The sequence below is a fragment of the Amblyomma maculatum genome, chromosome 1 (assembly GCF_055883805.1).
Source record: "Amblyomma maculatum isolate TAMU_Amacu chromosome 1, ASM5588380v1, whole genome shotgun sequence".
In the NCBI taxonomy this organism is placed as follows: domain Eukaryota; kingdom Metazoa; phylum Arthropoda; class Arachnida; order Ixodida; family Ixodidae; genus Amblyomma; species Amblyomma maculatum.
Genome location: NC_139344.1, coordinates 138,511,550 through 138,531,023, shown reverse-complemented (window position 1 = coordinate 138,531,023; position 19,474 = coordinate 138,511,550). Strand labels below are relative to the sequence as shown.

General features: G+C 43.6%; 1 protein-coding gene and 1 long non-coding RNA gene across 3 annotated transcripts in view; one reads left to right on the top strand and one right to left on the bottom strand.

Annotated features, from left to right (window-relative positions):
• Window positions 1-8,921, bottom strand: part of LOC146204084 (uncharacterized) — a 39,118-nt gene extending 30,197 nt beyond the window's left edge. Inside the window, exon 1 of the long non-coding RNA XR_014702652.1 lies at window positions 8,665-8,921. This is a non-coding gene — a long non-coding RNA (uncharacterized LOC146204084). The remainder of the gene's footprint in view (window positions 1-8,664) is intronic.
• Window positions 8,922-9,089: 168 nt separating this feature from the next.
• LOC146204083 (uncharacterized) overlaps window positions 9,090-19,474 on the top strand; it is a 214,558-nt gene continuing 204,173 nt past the window's right edge. The window contains exon 1 of one of the 2 annotated variants that reach the window (XM_084589081.1): window positions 9,090-9,246. The gene's annotated coding sequence lies outside the window, so the exon portion shown is untranslated. The other variant, XM_084589082.1, reaches the window with a different exon arrangement.

Genomic DNA, 19,474 nt, shown 5'->3' with positions numbered 1-19,474 from the left:
GTGTGTGTGTGTGTGTGTGTGTGTGTGTGTGTGTGTGTGTGTGTGTGTGTGTGTGTGTGTGTGTGTGTGTGTGTGTGTGTGTGTGTGTGTGTGTGTGTGTGTGTGTGTGTGTGTGTGTGTGTGTGTGTGTGTGTGTGTGTGTGTGTGTGTGTGTGTGTGTGTGTGTGTGTGTGTGTGTGTGTGTGTGTGTGTGTGTGTGTGTGTGTGTGTGTGTGTGTGTGTGTGTGTGTGTGTGTGTGTGTGTGTGTGTGTGTGTGTGTGTGTGTGTGTGTGTGTGTGTGTGTGTGTGTGTGTGTGTGTGTGTGTGTGTGTGTGTGTGTGTGTGTGTGTGTGTGTGTGTGTGTGTGTGTGTGTGTGTGTGTGTGTGTGTGTGTGTGTGTGTGTGTGTGTGTGTGTGTGTGTGTGTGTGTGTGTGTGTGTGTGTGTGTGTGTGTGTGTGTGTGTGTGTGTGTGTGTGGAAACTATTTGGGGTTTTGTAATTTTTCAGGCTGTAGTTCTTCGAGGATATTAATGCTAAACAGTCGTGAAATATTTTCGCCGTTAAGATAGAGAAATCTGGATTTTCTAATTATATTGACGAGATAGGTCAGGCCGGAGAATTTCCCTGATTATATTGCCGTAAATAATGGTGCCGTGTAAATAACCAGCAAGGCATATGTTGCTAGTTTCGTTTTATTACAGCAGGACTTGGAAATCTTATGCAATTCCTCGACTGCTTGTATCTGCAGAAACAGCAATTATCAGGAAGCATTATTTCAGCCTTGTAATCTGGTGACATTTGACAAATGGATAAGGCTTCGATCTACATCTTCTGCCCCGCTCCTCGATGAATTGACACGGCGTACAGGCAGCGATCTGTACACTTGCCGTTTGTATTCTCTCTTGGTAACAACGCGGCCGAAATGAAATCCAGCATAGATACAAGACTTGGAGCGAAAAGAGAAACGTAATACAGCATTTGCAGCTGGTGACGAAAAAGCCTACAGCTGACACCAAAAGAAAAATAAAGAGAAGAAAAGGGGAGAGGGCTCTTTTGTCTGAAGAAGCGTCTTAGGCGCCGTCGCCTAACGACCCTGATAGATGGCGCTGTCCGCTCTCGGACCCAACGACTTCCGGTAGGCCCCCTGGTGGTGGCAGCGCACGACCGGAAGTAACGACGGAGCCCTCTTTCCGCCCTTCCCCGCCACCCCTTTCCGATCCTTTGGACCCCTAGCCCGCCCTCACGGCGGACTTGAAGATGGCGAGGCCCAATGCTGGCTGTAGTTTTGATGACAGCAAGAAGAAAACGTTTTAGGCTCACTTCCGGGCTGCGGGTGGTGAACAGGAGGAGGGTAATGACGGCCGTCCCATCGCAGCCAGCGAGTGCAAAGTTCGTTTTTCATTTTGGCCCACGAGTCTGTCAGGACGGCGTTTTACTCCAGTGGCGCCGGTCGAAGGCTTTGTGCGTGCCCCCGAGCAGCCACTTGTGCCGTCGGGAGAGGCATCAAAGGCGCGCTCTGACTCACGAGGAGCCCCGGCCGGAGAAGCGCGGTGGCGGCGCTTCCCCCGTCCTCATGTCAAAAACGCGGCCACCTCTTCCTCCGCCTTGTTTACAAACACGCGCTTGCAGGCCATCCGTCTCAGTCGGTGCGGTCTAAAGTCCGCCTGTTGAGTCCCGACGAGAGAGGAAGAAGACTGTCGCGCGGTCATTTCTTGCGGTCGTACACGTATTCATAAATGCCGGACAAGAAAGCGAAGGGAACAGAAAGGCAAATAAAAGTCAAGAAATGGTTCGTGCAGTAAATGCTGTCCTTTTGGGTAGAAAGGGTTTATATGTTTGAACACTTTTGGAATAGTTTTACTGCGTTCACTTGATTGAACAGCCGTGCACCGAAATCCAGGGATGCTGCCTCCTGAAACTGCAGCAAGGTGCTCGAGTAAAACGGTGTCAGAACTGTGCACCTCCATAAAAAAATGTTTTCGCTTTCTCGGCTGGAGTAGGTAGTGAACGATAGTTCTGTCTGTATATTTCCTCGGGCGTGGACCACCCTTGAGCCGGCGATGCGCGGGACGTGCGTAAGCGTGGAAAGCATTTAACTCCTAACCTCGGCAAGCACTTCTGGAAGCCGCAGTGAACCTTTGGCTGAACACGAGGTATTCCCGAAATTTCCCGCCTGAATTGCAGCCAGGAGAATAAGTGCAATACCACGGTCACGAGTGGAATTGGAAGATATAGTGGCAAACAAAGCAGCTAGCAGCTGTGTGTGTGTGTGTGTGTGTGTGTGTGTGTGTGTGTGTGTGTGTGTGTGTGTGTGTGTGTGTGTGTGTGTGTGTGTGTGTGTGTGTGTGTGTGTGTGTGTGTGTGTGTGTGTGTGTGTGTGTGTGTGTGTGTGTGTGTGTGTGTGTGTGTGTGTGTGTGTGTGTGTGTGTGTGTGTGTGTGTGTGTGTGTGTGTGTGTGTGTGTGTGTGTGTGTGTGTGTGTGTGTGTGTGTGTGTGTGTGTGTGTGTGTGTGTGTGTGTGTGTGTGTGTGTGTGTGTGTGTGTGTGTGTGTGTGTGTGTGTGTGTGTGTGTGTGTGTGTGTGTGTGTGTGTGTGTGACAGATACTGCGCCTTTCCTTTCATGTTAACCAATTATTACTAATATTATTTTATTTATTTATCTATTTATTTATTTATTTCTCAACACTGCAATCTCCTCAGGGGATTCTAGCAGGGTGGGACACAGTACATATGTAAACAGTACAATTGTAACACAGGTAAAAAGAAACAAACAATACAAATGAAATCAGCGGAGCTCGGAGTTTGCGGTTTGTAACTTTTTTTTTTTTACAATGCTTGAAACAAACGCCGACAGTAATGATTTTAACACTTGGTCATCAGTAAGGCGATTCCATTCTTCTACACTTCGTGGAAAGAAAGAATACCGAAAGCATTGTTACGTGCGGTAAATAGGTTATTGTACGACTATGTCTCTGCCTAGTAGCATAACCAGAATAAAAAACTAGTATTTCCGTGAGATCTATGATACAGTGGCCGTGAGTAAGCGGAAACTGGAATTTAAGACGTGACACCCGGTTTCTTTGCGTTAATGGTGGAAGGTTTCCTTTTGTTAAGAGCTCTGTTACTGAAGTACTTCCAAAACTATTATAAATGAAGCGGGCTGCTCTTCTTTGCACCATTTCTATCTTGTTAAGGCTAGTTTTAGTGAAAGGGTCCCAAATGACGCATGCATAGTCTAATATTGGCGCAGAATTATAGTTTTATATACGAGTAAGCGGACAGCGAGAGTTGAAAGTTTCAAAGCTCTCCTCAGAAAGAAAAACTTGCAATTAGTAACAGTAACTACATATCTACATATTCAATGTGCTTAGTCCAGTTGAAGTTATTTATGATCCAGAGTCCGATATACTTGTACTGGGTTACTTCGGAAAGAAATATATTATTAGCCGCGTAAGAAAACTTTATTTTATGCTTTTTGTGTGTAATGGATATGAAAACAGTTTTGTCAAAATAATCTCCTTTGCCATACTTCCCACCATGCAACAAAATTTTGAAAAGCATGGTTTAACATCTTCTGGTCAGCTGTGTCGTCTATTTCGTAGTACAATACACAGTCATCAGCATAAAGCTTAACCATAGCCGGAACCCCGTGCAGAACATCATTAATAAATAAAAGGAACAGAACCGGTCCAAGAACCGAACCCTGGGGGTCGCCAGAGTCTACTGAAAGTCTTTAAGAGTAATGGCCATTAAAAACAACAAATTGGTCTCTTTCCTGAACGTATATTGTAAGCCAGTTAATTATGCGCGAATCTTTGAGTACCTTGCCCAATTTGTGAAGTTGATTTTTGTGCGAGACCTTGCTGAAAGCTTTTGAAAACTCCATAAATATTGCATCTATTTGCTTCCACTTGTTAATTGCTTTCGCAAAATCATGCACTGTTAGAACTAACTGCGTAGATGTAGAGAATCCTTTTCTAAAGCCGTGTTGGTGCTCTATTAATATATTATTTTTACACAAGGATTCTACGATATGGTTATGTATTATGTGTTCCAAAAATTTACATACTGTGGATGTTAAAGAAATTCAACGGCAGTGTTGAAGGCAGTGCTTGTTTCCTGTTTTATGTAGCGCCTTGACGCTGCTAGTTCTCCAATCTCTCGAAACTTGTCCCTCGCACAATGACCTTGCGAAAATAACGTGGAAGTAGTTTTCAAAACGCGTTTGAAATGTTGTCCGGGCCTGAAGATTTATAACGTTAAGATTTAAAAGCATATTTAGCATGCCTGGTTCACTTAATTGAACATCGGGAATAGATGGTATAGACTATTCAAAACGAAGCATTACACCGTTATCTTTAGTCAATTCAATACGGATTTGATGTGCTTGTTGAAAGTGTTTGCTATTTTTTCCCATCGTGAACGGCCTCTCCACCAACATGAAAAAGATCGCATTCCTTCGAGGTTGGAGATATAGAGCGCCAAAATTTTTCTGCAGCTGTGGTTATATATCTTGGTCTCAGCTTTGCCAAAATCACAGCGTCCAAAATCTACCTTTCTAAATATGCACATTTATTAGGTTAATTGTTGCTTCCTTCGGAACATGGCGCGCTTGGTGATGGTGCGTCTCCTATGAAAATGGATGACAGTCTATCTTTAAGAAGTACGGAGCGACACAAAAGCTACCGCTAGCGAGTAAAAAACCTGGGATCGTTATTCATGTCCGGCAGTTTTATGGTCTTGATTGTTTCAATGCATTACGTATTTTTATAGAGCAACAGGCTTGACTTGGATTTCAATTATGGTTTGCAGGAAGAAATTCCCTATATATGAGCGATCTTGGTAATTGCCGTCTTGCGTGCAAGAGGGCATTTCAAAACAAAGTCTATACGGGAGCAATATAGAAGGTTCATTCGTAGATTGCCATGTAGGTTAAATTTATCAAGAAAGCCATCTTTCACTTGAAAGTTATGCCTTTTTTTTTTTTTTTTTCGTGTGCGCAAGCTTATATCCATGCGATTCATTTCGTATTTCGCAGTGAAAAAATTGACGGCCTCCTCAGGTAATGAAGCAGAGCGGCAATGATTGATTTGAGCATTTTTTTATCAAAAACGAGAAGTGGGTACGTACACCGCACTTCGCTTGAATCATTTAATCGATGCAATATCGGTCCTTGAGATTTGCGCGCATTTTATACCTGCGCTTATGAATATTCATGGAGAGTTTAAAATTGCGGGTCTTCTTCTATGACAATATTCACAATGCAACCTACATTTTCTCAGTTCACCTAGAACACTATTCAGTTTTGCTAGAGAAGCTCACAGATGGACGGAATGGCCAAACAATACTCCGAGGATCGTCAGAGTGCTTTTAGTTGCAAGTATTCTGGGCTCGGTGCATCTGCACTGCAGCTGCTTCTTTACATCACTGCCGCCATACTTTTCACATGCATTTCTTCCTTGCGTTCAGTGTGAAAAATGCTACACGGGTATATATCGAAAGAATATTATACAGCAACAAACAAACATAGTGCACCTTCATGTCTGCTCCACGCTGGTAACTTAAGCGCACTTGAAAATTTTAATCCATCTCTCTCTCTCCGGGCGCGCTTACGCGCATGCGTTCGTGTGTCTAATTACTTAATTACATCAACGCACAAATGTAATACAAACTAATATAGTTCGTTGATAAATCTTGTAATAATTTAGTTTTTAAACTGGTGTTGTATATATTTAAGTGCCGAGAACTTTGCCGAGAGGAATGCATACAATGCTGAAACATCCGAATATCTCATCGCGAAAATGATTCGAAGGCTTCAAGCACTCAGAAACCCACTCGTAAGTGAATAAATAAGCGCTCAGTGTGCTACAGAAATAACAAAAAGGGTAGGGATGCATTTAACTGAGGGCTAACGTGTAAGATAACACGCAGCGGCGAACGGTGGCGGAAGGAGCGCGCGCAGCAATCGGAGAAAACTAAGTAAAACATGAAATTTCTCCAACCAACACTTTTTTATTTTACAAAACCGGACGTTTCGGAGCCGGCTCCGCTCCTTCTTTAAGGGTGCATGACGCGGGCCTGCGTGCAGCTATAAGTAAATGAATGGACGAGGGGGAGAAGAAGGGAGGAGAAAGGGTAGGGAATAGATGAGTGTGAAAAAAATGAGAAGGAAGGAGGGGGGGGGGGGGTGGTTTAAGACGAGTCACGGCGCCATAGGTGCAGGGGTGCTCGTTGGTGACTTTTTCTATTCTTCTGTGAAGTGGCCAGGAGGGAGCGAAGACCTTGCAAGTATACAGCAGGAAGGATGCACCGTGCACACGAACTCGCCCAACAACTGGTATTGTCGATGGTTGCCTATTGTCCGGTTCATGTTATTTGCGGTCGATTGTATGTGCCATGACTCGAGGAGGCGTCTTTTCCGGTAATTGGTCTCGGTCTCCAGGATGAACGTTTCTTCGAAATTTATTCTGTGGCCCGAGGCAAATCTGTCAAAATGTTAAGCTTTCAATCGGAGAACACGCGCGGTAGCCGCCACGGTGGAAGAGAGAGAGAGAGGGGGAGGGTACACGCAGCGGCGAACGGTGATCTCCACCCCACCCCTCCCCACGTTCCACTTCCCCATCCCCCGGACACCAAGAGTGCCGCCGCTACATTAGGACGGCATAACCCGTGTCATGTTTCATGGGTTCAGTGCAGCGGATATTATTTTTTTTTTGTAGAAGGAAGAGTTTACTTAAATTATTTTTGATAAATATACACTAAAATAGACGTCAGTATCTGAGATGCGAGTTAAATAGAGCATAATATATGTGAAATTTTATCGCTGGTGAAAGTAGTCAACGACAGCGCAGTATGACTCCTGTAATAGAAAAAAGCTCTTTCCGAAGGTAATCAACATGAATGTCTCAGGTTACATGTCAGAAGAAGTGCACACGTATACGATTTTCTGGTGGTCAACAGCCTGTATTTGCCCTCAAACGTTATAGTGTGACGTAGTTCAAACAATTTGTTTCTAGCGTAAAATATATATACTTTTATTTTTACTGGTATTAGCTTGCAGGCGATTTACCTTCAACCACTTAGAAATAATGAACAACATAGATGATAAACATAGATACTTCGAGGTATATTGCAAAACCAGACACAAGAGCAACACGACATAGACATTCACAAACACTGGAAGAATATCGCTTTAACACAGACTGTTTTAAACATACATTTTTCCCGACAGCAATTAGAGAATGGAACAACCTACCATCATGTATAACACGTTCATCTTTAGAAACTTTTTTGCAGTCTTATGAAGCCCACCTACTCGTTTTACAATGTCAGTTATAATCATAGTTCAAACTCATTCAGTGCTCTATGTTAATGTCAAGTGTGCTTCGTTGTGGTGTGTTTTCAGGCATTTTTTTAGTTACTCTCATGTTATTTGTAATCCGTTATTATCAAATACTTGCTATTAACTGTACTACTGTTTCAAACCGTTGTAACGCTGTATATTTTTGTACTTTTGTTGTGTATTTCCAAATTTGTGTGCCCTTCCTGCAATAATCCCGATTGGGATTGGCAGTATTTCCAAATAAATAAATAAAATAAAATAAAGCTGGGACAGAGCATCATTGCATTTTATAATTAAGTTATCAGCCTTAGGGCCATGAGTAACAACTGTGCTATCATCTGTGTACAATATAAATTTTGCTTTATTATCTATATTGATCGTATCATTAAAATATATATTAAATAATGCATAACACAATAATACAGGAGCCTAAAACGCTGCCCTGCGGTAGGCTATGTTTAATTCGTAAAATGAATGAGCTGCAGTTTTCACTAAAACTCTCTGAAACCTGTTTCTGAGGTAGGATCTCAGCAAGGCTGTTTTCTAGATACTAATGCATTGTGGTAGATTACCATAGTAGCTAGAGAAGAACAGAAAATAATCCTTAAAACTTATCTCACACCTTCGCTTCAATATTAATGCAATAAAAGTAAGTTTATTTAGAAACAAAAATCGCAAATTTGTTACGAGTGGGTAACACGAATGTTTAAACATCGGCTGTAGTATGAAAGCAATGTTTTTATGAACGTGATCTGTTTTATTCTTTTTTTTTTTTTCTTGCACAGGTAGAACGCCGAAGGTGGATCCAGAGTCACAGTGGACTGCAGTGATACTTGGAACTTCTTTCGAAAGATTGCTTACAGCAGTGATAGTTAATAGTATGTATGTTTATACACGCTTGTTAGTGTGTCATCCGCATTCTTCCTACCGCCATAACCTCCTCCTTCCCTCTTGGGTGGTGTAAACATCTTATTTCTTCAAATAAATGTTTTACGTAATAATCGCGAAGGATACCCTCACTTAGGTTGTTTTTGTGGCTACCCCCCTCTTGTGCCTTCCAAGCACCTTCCGTTGCCTCGACCATACCTCATGCTTCCATGATAGTCAGACTTTGGGTTCTTCCCACAGCACCTAACTTTCCGTTTCGGATCCCTCCGCTCTCGCCAGAACACTCAAGTGGGCCGCCTATTGCCACCTACATCTGCCTCTTTCCTCTCTACGAAATGTATAGAGGGGTATTTCTCATTGTATGCTCTACTACCACCTGCCAACAAAAGCACCTGATCTATAAATGGCTGCCGTTAATTTATTTTGTTAAATATTATAGCGATTGCTTGAATTACCTGACAGCAGCGTTGCTCTAGCTGGGCGTGAAAGGAAGTCCATGATAAAGTTCCCTCCCTAAGGAAAATAAAATGGCCCGCTGACGTGCTGTGTGGCGTCACCTTGACCAGGTCAGTGCGTTGAGAGGCTCCTTCACCTTGAATGCCTTCTGCCAACTTGCACAAGGCCCCACTCTTCTCCGTGATAAAACAACCCTCTTTAGTGCTCCCGTTTGCACCTCCTTGGCCGGCTCAAAGAGCCGTGTCTTAAAAGTGCGGCGAATATGGGAAAGCGCGCACGAAGCGCGGCCGGCACGGCTAGCGATGCGGCGAGGGGCCGTGCCCAAAGGGTGGGGAGGAGGGAGGCGCGGCCGGGAGGAGCCGGGAGAGAGGGGGAGGAAAGGCGAGGCCTCGCTACTAGAGTCCCATCCGGCGCGCTTAGGAAGGAAGGAAGCACCGGATTGGCTCCGGAGGAAATTCCGCCCGGCGCCGGGGGCGCACAACAACGCCGACGCAAGTCGAGCCCGACCGACGGCAGCGACCGCGGCCGGGACCCCTCGCGGCTGGGACACGCACGCCGACGCCCCCGAACAGCAGCGCGTGGTGAGTACGCCGCCCGCAGTGGCGTCACGCGAGCGAAGGCACGTTTCGCAGTTCTTTGCGTTGTCCGGACATGTATACTGTGTGTGTCCACTGCGCGGAATCGCGCCCCATTCGGATGCTCTCCCTGGCACGAGGTCAGTTGATACCGTTGAGAAATGTCTGTCTTCGCTTACTGTTCTTTACCGCCGAATTTTTAACGCGCTTTGGAAGTTTAACGAGCCGCGTGCGCTGTTTCAGCAGACGTCGTTGTTCCTGAATAGTATTTTGTCATCAGCGTCTTGGGTTGCTCAGTGCACGGAACAAAAGACGTGCACGTGCTCTAAGCATATCCAAGGACGAGGTGAAGTCTTCGAATTTATGTGCATTGCAATGCAAGCGCCACTGTCACGTGTTCGCTCTCTGATAACTCGCATACAAGCACAGCGGCGATGCGCCTCCTGTTTCACGGTTAAGTGCAATAATATGCGCTTCTCTGCGTATCTTTTCTTTTTTTTTTTTACGTTTCCAATTCAGTTCCGCTGTTACTAAACCATGAGATAGACGTTTAAGCATCTGGTGATTCAGTGCAAATCGGCCAGCAGAACTATTTACAGGCGCCGCAGTATGCGTTCTAACAACGCGGTGTCGCGCGCGCGGTACGGTTAACCGAAAAAGATATCACACTTCAAGGTAAATATGAAATCATAAACTTTCCACGTAGTCGATACCCTTTCAGTCGCATGTGTGTCATCCGCGAATGTATTTATTCTGGTAAGGAGCCGTCATCATTAGTTCGTGAAACCGCGAGAAATCTCGATTGCCTGCACTGGGGAGTTTCGCTGACGGAACGGGCTTGTACAAATAAAAAAGAAACTAGTAATAATGTTAATGATTTTCCACTGTGCCTTTTAGTCAGCGACCGTGACGCGTATTTGTCCTTTCGGCATACCACTTTCAAAGTAATGAGAAATAAGTAGCAGCACGTAATGAGATTTAAAAGTGACGAAGAGCTGCAGACAGGACACACGCATAACAAGCCCAAGTGTCTATCCTTTCCTACGTAAGTTTGTGCACCGGAGGCGAAGAGAAGCGGTGTATTTTAAGCAATAATTCTTATAAGAATTTTATGCTTTGGTACCACACTAACTGTCATTACTCTGTGCTTGCGATTATATCCTTTCTCAGTACCCACGCCGGCATCGTCATTCAGGAATTCACCACTGACAGCATTAGAGGAAAAGCAGGCTGCGGCAGATCACTACGCCTTTCAATATTTATCGCTTCACTGTCGCCTGGCGAGAAACGTAAAGATATGTGCACGTTCCTCTCTGAACCAAGTCAAAGAATGTTTGGGGCAGGTTGAATGACTAAAAGGATTATGTGTCTTCGCCCGCCTGCTATGCTTCTCCTGACGCCTGCTCTGTCTGAGGGAAAGCTAGCGGCTTGAAGAAGCGAGGAAAGAAGTGCTCAGGTAAATTAACGTCCGATCTACGTAACGTGCATTTCATAAGTCGTCCGTTTTGGCTATTTCTTGGCAATGTTTTTTTTTTTTTCGAGACTGTTTCCACAATAGTGTGTGGTACCAAAGCGATGTGAGCACGTTAATTAGAGGCGGCAGCTGGGCTGGATCGTTGGGCGCTTTGTGAGGCATGGTGGCAGCGAAATTGAAGACTGGAGACAGGTGCATGTTCCTTGGCTAATTTCCCGGGAGCACTTATTTATGCGTCCTTTCATTACTTTCGCTGCCGTCATGGATTTAAGGCGGCGCGCTCCGACTTCATCCTCGCTACTAGATATCAGTGCATGATGGCTCTGTGGGGAGATAGAGAGGATAAAAGAGACAGCCACGAACAGGCTCCGACTGCAAAACAAATACTTTCCAGCCCAAATATTGAGGCGTATAGCAAAAACAGAATTAAACATTAGAGATCTGCATGCAACATCGTGTAAGACGACAGTAAGCGTTTAAAGAGAGGGAGGTATCACAGCAGGTGACATACATCCTCCAAGCGAGCAGCGCGAGCGTAAACTTAATCACATGTAATTTAATACCGTGCTCTCACAAATAAAACGCGCAGAGAGGCGTAAATTCTGCTTCAAAGGACGACAGCGCATTTGGATAAGTTGCTTTTTGTTGTTGTTCATTTTTTTATGTATACTCAAGTAAGTCAATGACGTGTGTGAATATGCTATACAAAACAGGGAGTAGCCAAAGTACGATTGACAATGAAGCTCATTGCTGAACCTAGACCGATTACATTCAAGGTGAATAACGAACTTCTCTGAAAACATTCCACATCCTGCCTATTGTGCTTTCTGGAAATTCAGTGATCCGGCAACTGATGACAGTGCGGACAACACGCGCAAGAAAGTCCGAGTTTCACGTCCCGAACACCCCTGCTCCTGTTCATAATTGAAGAGTTGATTTCCAGTCTTGTGTAGAAAACATAGTGGTATATGTAACACACACACGCACACACACACACACACACACGCGCACACACACACACACACACACACACACACACACACACACACACACACACACACACACACACACACACACACACACACACACACACACACACACACACACACACACACACACACACACATCTATATATATATATATATATATATATATATATATTGTGCAGAAAACCATAGTGGTATATGCAACAAACAAACATCAATCAAACTTCGCATTTGAAGAATATTTACAGCTGGTACAAAAAAAAAATACCCATGTTAACAATTGCATATAAGGCGCTCGTATTTAATGTAAGCACGCGCACGCCGGAACACTACAAGTGCAGGAATGCAAGCCCACCAGAAATAGTTTATATCCGTCCCATGTCATCGCAGTCGTGCATTGTTAGACGCTGTAAACAATTCTGATTCAGCACAGATGTCACTCGTGGCCGCTGCTGCGGAACAAGATGATTTAGAAAAATAAATCTCCTACACACAAGCGGTGCGTTCGTTTCCCTTCCTTCTTCTTTTTTTTTTTCTCGAAATTCCCGAACAATGCTGTCTTTGTCGATGAACTTACTCATAAAAGCGCACGTTGCGCAGCAGTGAACTTACGAATCAGAAGTCGGCGCTATAGAACAAAACAAAAAAAAGTTCAAAATCCCTTTTTAGCAAGGCGGTACGTGTTTTTTTTTTTCTTTTACGAATCAAACATTGTGTGGAACCAGTAAGATAAAAAAAAAAAAGAAATCTGTGATCACGCCAATTAAGGACGTTCTGTAGAAATTTGAAGTTTACGAAGTTCATTTTCTCTTCTTCGTGCTCCGAAGGAAAGATCTACTAGTAGTATTTAACAAGCCTTTTCAGCGTCGCATGTTCACTATTGCGAATATTTATATATTTATTATTTGTGTCGGAAAACTCCTCGTGGTATTTATATTAAGGTGTTTACGTTTAGAATTATTTGTGCGCATAGTCGTGTTTTGTTTGTTTATTCTGTAATGGACACAAGGAGACCACCACGAAAAATAATTTTATGCAAATATAGACTCTTATGTTTCATTAGCCCTTGTCCTTTCACCACAGGTTATAGCGGTCGATTCACCCACCACCATCAACTCTTTACATATTCATGCATATTTTCCCGCGTCCTTGACAGTGTAGCAACCACGCAATCAATACAGGCAAATGCCAGCCGATTGTGCTGGAAATATATACGGCAACATGCTCGTCGTCCCTGTCCGCAGTTCTCGCCTTTTTTTTTTTTTTTTTTTTTTGTTCTCAGCTTAGCATTTATGTAGGCACATAAACAAATTGTCGGGGCGTGGCATGGAAACTTTGTTATCAAAACCACCTCGACGGCCTAGTTGAAGAGCGTACGAAGGAAGCACTGTTCAGAATTGTGGTGGTAGTAGTGGTTTATTATTAAATAATCAAAAAAAAAGAAGGAAAAGAGTGCTGCCGGCCGCGGCAACTGCTATTTAAAACTTGAAGCACCTGAGTGGCGGCCAGAGGGAAATAAAAGGGGCTAGGGAGAGGATAGCGAGGGGAAATACAGAGGGGAGCGATAGGAAGAAAGGACAGGGGAGCTTTGTACATTATTTACAGGTGTGGTATGATGCTTGGCTTTAACATGCCTGAAGCGTTTAGATGAAGCGACTATACCCATCTGGCCAAGGTTCCCGCTTTGCACGATCAACTGATGGATATCTCACCGCAGGACCATATTTGTCCTCGTTTTGTGATTTTCACAGCAGGTGACCTCCCGCTGCCATGTTAACCCCGACAGGAGAGAAAGCTCCATACCGATCATTTTGAACCGTCGCGATCAGTCAAGGCTGAGAAGCGCGAGCCGAGCTCTCGTGCTACATTTACGCCGCGGGAGAAGCAAAAGAGTCGCTGTTCGGAGTTTACGACCTGGCATCAACGGACACATCAACTTTGTGCCCCCGAAGAACGATCCGGAAATTGCGCAGCCTATTGTGCCAATGCCGATCATTGGGCCGTGCCATTTCACGCATACGCAGCCCGATAAGCGAATGAAGCTCTTTTCTCTCACAATGTTCCGCAGGGATGACATCCCGCACGGAATAATAGGAATAAAAGAACTTATAGCGACTGCACGACGCCGTAAAGTCCACCTCTCGCACGCGACAACGGGTAGTCTGCGATTGCGTGAAATAATTCGCTGTCGCGGCAGTCGCGCCCATCCAGGCCTTGTGGCACGGCGGAAGTAAACCGGACAACGCTGCGTGTGTGTTATGCGGGCGATAAGCGCGCCATCGAAGGCGGCTCTTTTTGTTTCCATTTCCGGTTTTAGAAATACGGATAAGCGCAGCGCTTTGAAGTCATGCTCCCGCCGAGTGCAAGCGGCTACCGGGCAGGCAGAACACGACCGAGGTGATCACAAAATTTGCCTGAAGTACGATGGAAGCGGAACTTTGAAAACCACATCCTTAAAAACTGTGCGGTCAAAAAGACATTCACGCCTATCGAAGGTGATCATTATTTGTCTAGTCTATTTTTCTCTGGACCTTTAGTGTAATACTTAATTTTCGAAATTTATAGGGAGTTCTTGCTTACATTGGTGGATACAAAAACAGGGCACGAAGGCAGGACTTGAAGTCGTGATGTGGATAGAGAGAGTGTCACAATTGTATAATAAGTGTCCTAAGTCTTAACTAAAAGTCCACTTTACGTAAAATTGCAATTTATTCTTACGGTAAAAATGAATGTGAAAAAAGCTGTGCTTCAAGCAAGTTATCTATACTTCGCTCATCACGTAAGCGCATGGTAATAAGCAACTGCAGGAGAGAAGCGATTATTTATTAGGAATAACATGCTTAGTAGGGGAGAAAGGTTTACGGCGGAAGGGGCTTTACCACTAAGGCCAACATTAACGGACTCGTCATTTTCCGGAAAAGAGACTTACAATGCAATGAAAGCCTAGAGTGGCTGGAACGCACGGCCTCGGTGTTTCAAAGGCACAAGGTGCTTAAAGTTCACCAATTATACCAGAATGAACTTGACAAAAGCCTAACACATTAGAAATCTTCATCTAGCATATCCGCCTTGTGCTTGCCCACTGAACGGTGCAACATGAGACACAGCTTCTGCAAACTTCTCCCGGTTAGAGCTAGTTATGATACTCAAACTCTGACGTTTTTAATTCCTAACTTTCTGAACACTCACCCATACTTCCCAGATGTCCTGAAGCATGTTAGATCACCTAGGTGTTTTAAAGAAGTGTTCACAACTTACATGCTGTCTTATTCCAAGTATTTCTTTTTTACTCCACGTCAAAGACATATACATGTCCAAACGTTGCTTAATTGTGTTTTTGGTGTTTTAAACACTGCTTGTTTAGTTTAGCATGTGTATTTATATAACGTTTCATCCGTAACTTGCCTCTGCCGACCTTTGTATGGGTGGCAGGGCCCCCATCAGGCAGAGGGTATCTGCCTAATTTAGCCCTGTTATCCAAGACCAACTGTGTGTAAGAAAATGTTACAAATAAATAAATAAATAGATAAGTAAATAAATAAATAACTAAATAAATAGACATAACATCAAAATGTTATATTTCCATCAAGATTTTCAGGTTTACTGAAAATCTGAGATATATATATTTTTTTCTCAAACGGTATTTGTCCCTTCTTTCTGCAAACATGACGCTTATTGCACCCTATATTTGATTGTGTCCTCCGCTAAGTTGAAAAAACATTTTAATCAGTTATTACCAGCTGCCAGGGCCGCAAAGATGCACTGAAGAGTCCCAACGAAGTACTTCCTAGGCAGTAAGAAATGCTCACAGTGACGCTGCCGTACCTTTGCTATTATCTCGTCAGTGCTATATGTAGCCTAATTATAGTTGCATTAGCCACAGACTGTTATAAACTTCTTGTTGCACTTTGCCTTAAAATAGCTGCGAGATTTACAGGCTCCATTTTGACGTGGAAATAATTTTGGGCTTTGAGATCTGTGTCAGTTCAGATATCGTCAACCAAGTGTTCACTGCGAACAAAGCTATCAGTATAATTTAATACAGCGTGTTTTCCTGTAGTTTCTGCGGTTTGGTGCCTCGCGAGCATAATTTAGTTTGATTGTCAACGAGGTTTTGCAGACTGTTCGACATTTCACGTGCATATTGAGTCGAACGGCAACTTCGCCTTGAAATCAAATAAATGACACTGGCATAGGACAAGACGACGGCAGTTTTTTGTATAAAGTCTTCGAGATATTTCAGTTTTCGTAGGACTTCGAGAACACCTTATAGAGGGTATAATGTTTCTTTACTGTTTGCCAAACCGTATTTTAAAAACTACAAAGGATATGTCTGTGCGGTTTTCGCAGATATTTTTTTTTTATAACAAATTGGACTTAATGTGTGTGATAGAGTTTTATGACGAGAAGATTAATAACCTAAAATTAGCTAGCGAACTTTTTTATCTTTAATGTTAAGGAAAGTATTGCAAAATCGAAGGTCGTCGGCATCAAAGGGAGCACAGTTACCAAACTTTCTTAATAAAGATTGTGGTGCGAAATATCGAATGTCAAAAATGCGCATTTGAATGTTCTTTGACTTGCCTTTGTCATGTTGCATAATTATACAATGACGTCAATGCGCTTGGACAATAGTAATTACTTTAATATTATCAAATACACAGGCGGCGTTTGTATTTGATGCGGAAGAAATGCACTAAACGTCATTTTACGATTGTGCAATGCTAAAAAGCCAACTCGACGAGCTTTGAAAGACGTATTTTTGACGCCCAGAAGTTCAAACCATACTGCCGATTAAAAAGGCGTAAAAACGGAGCTCGCCTTTGCTTTCGGCTGCCTTCGATTTCGTAGTGTACCCCTTTAAGACGAAAAATACAAATTTGATTGGGTTATTATAGCTAATCGATCATCTGGTCATCAAACTCTCACGCACATTATGTCCGCCTTGCTGTAAAATCCACCTGGAAAGGCTGCACAATCATCTCTTTCGTGGTCTTTAAAATACGTACGGGTTTGCAAACGGTTACAAAATCCTTCAGTAAAGCGAATAAAAGAACTCGCACCCATAGTTCGTCATATTTGTAAGAAAAAAGTGCCATGATTCGGGTGCTTTTCTTATCTGAATCTCTGAGATGATATAGATGCTGTATGCATGCATCCTGTATATTTATGTATTTGTAATTTGCTTGCTGCTCCGTTTACTTTCTTTGGTTAACGGTGAAATGACTGTGGAGCAAGCCATCTAACGTCTTTGAGGAAAACAAAATACGGTTGCAAATATGTGTCACACTATGTGGCAATATGTGACGTCACCACATCGCTATAGTCAGAAAAAGCGAAAATCGCTTTCATAGCTACCTGTCGTCCACTGAAACAGTCGAGGATGCATGTGAAGTCAACAGGTAATGGAAAATAAAGTGAAAGGAAGCAAAGCTAACGAGTTTCGTATCTCCTTAGAGTTCATGAGGGAATAATTGTTCTGTCGCCTTTTTTTTTTGTTCTATTTCTTCCAGCTCTTCACCTCGAGCGATATTTTTCTCTCCCTTTTATTTTTGCATGTTCTAGCCGCCTGCATCGAAAATCAATTTCTTCTCGCCGATTTTCGGAAATATCAACAAAAGTGTGAAATACTACCAGTGATGGTGTAGTTCTGCTCAATGAGCGTCCCACAGTTTTTGCAAATTGTCTCGTACGTGACGTCTCGAAGGAAACCTTCTACACAAATATTCAAAGCACATTCACCAATCGCTCATTCCGCAAGGGACACCCCAACAAAGCTCACCCAGAATCAAAAATGTTTGTGAATACTTCCGCTGGTCGTACTCGTTAAGAGCATATTAGGTAGAATATGTTTAAAGAAATAAAATACAGCACCAATAGTTGCATGCGCCTACAAAACAAGTTAGCTGATTGTTGGTGTGCGCGAGACAAACGACGCATAAAACGTGAAAACGTATGCCATCCACCGACAGAAGAGCATAAAAAGCTCATTATTAAGACAAGCAGTGGCCGTCCAGTTGAATTCAAGGAAGTACACTAACGTAACAGGAGCGACTTGGAGAAACAACATCCAGGATCTTATCGTTTTGCCTGGGCTTACGGCTATACCAGCGTGCTGGCTGCTGCCGCCCTACTAGACCGAATTTTGTGACAGCTACTGTTTCTAAGATCAAAAATACGAACTTACAATTAATGACACTAAATTCCGACTGCGAACTGAACGCTGAAAACAGAGTCGAGCTTTTTTTTTTTTTTTTTTTTTTTTATCTCCGTGCATTCGGGGGCATTCCATTATGAACGCGAAGAAGGGTTATGAGATAGTTATGCTGCACAAATTTTAAATTTCTTACTTCTTTATTGATACTTCCGTATTTATTCTCTACTTTTACGTCACGTAAAAAGTACGAAGCTCTTCCTCTGCTGATTCGACAGTCGATTACTGATACACTGAACTCTATGTGGGGCTCGTGAAAGAGTTCGATATATTGTTGCTTTGATAGAAAAAAACATGCTAACAGGTGAGCATCTCTGTAACGCAGAGGCGTGCATACTGTGCACCCACGTTAACGGCGCGCTTCCTGAAGTCATACTCGTCCCTTCGGCATAGTGGCAGTCCACCGCTCGCCCCGGGTGCAGCGCATCGCGAGGTGCGCGCGCGCGCACCCGAGCACCGAGCGCCACTTCGCGCCAGGTGTCGGGAAAAGGGACAATTATCTGCGTGCTGCTCCGTGGGCGCGAGTGCTCTCTTTCAATTTCATAGGGACAGATCGGGGTGTCATAGCTCGCGTTTCATGCCGAGTGGCACAGGTGCCCTTGGCGATATAGGGCTCACATCTAATGCTGCTGCGAGCCACTGCTGATCTTAAGGGGTCTAATTTTGTTACTGATAGGCTACGAATGCAACAGTTACTGTACTAAACTAAGGTACACGTGATTTATTCTTCTCCTTTAGCGACGAAACAGGTCAAGCGAGAGCTGTCGCAAGCCTCCGGTCAACAGTGTTGTGTTTGCCGCGCAACAACCAGTGCATAGAACTTTGGCTTTTCCACATTGTAGCTATGTAGCGTTAAAAACAAGCGCGAAAGATTGAAGGCCACTTTCAGTCGAGCTCGAGGTTTTACGGCGTTAACGCTGCCAACAGGTGGACAAGGCTGCGCAGGCTCCACGCGCGAAAAATGATGGCAGGTTGCCATCAGGAGAAGCACGCCTTGCAGGGGCAAAGCGCGCAGTTCGATATATCTCATGTAATCGCGGAATGGGAGTTCAATAAAGGTGAACACCACTCCTATACATTTGCATGGGATTTTCAAACAGATATTCTGACAGTTTGATATAAGCAATAATTCTATGTATACGGGCTCGATATATCCGAAATCGACTTCATTGCTTCAGCTTCTATGTAACTCTTCTAGGGAGCACGATGTAGAAGGTTGCACCTTGGTTGCGACAGCCTTGTTTAGACTGATATAAAGTGTGCGTACTGAGATTTTGCCGCGTACTTAGGAGGCACGGTTGTCAAAATCACTCATTGCACTCGAATCTTGCAGGCATTCCTTTGAAAATGACGCTTAAAGACCTATTCACTTTCGCAGCTATGTGTTATCTTCGAGAAGGTGAGCGCCTACGGCAGGTAAATAATACGGAGCTCGTTATCTTATTTTCTGGACGAAAATTGTCTGTCAGCTACATCATGTGGATAGCTAACATATAACTCGCCTAATTTGATAAGAAAATAATTTTGACGTCGCGCTAAATTGTACTGATAACGTTTTTT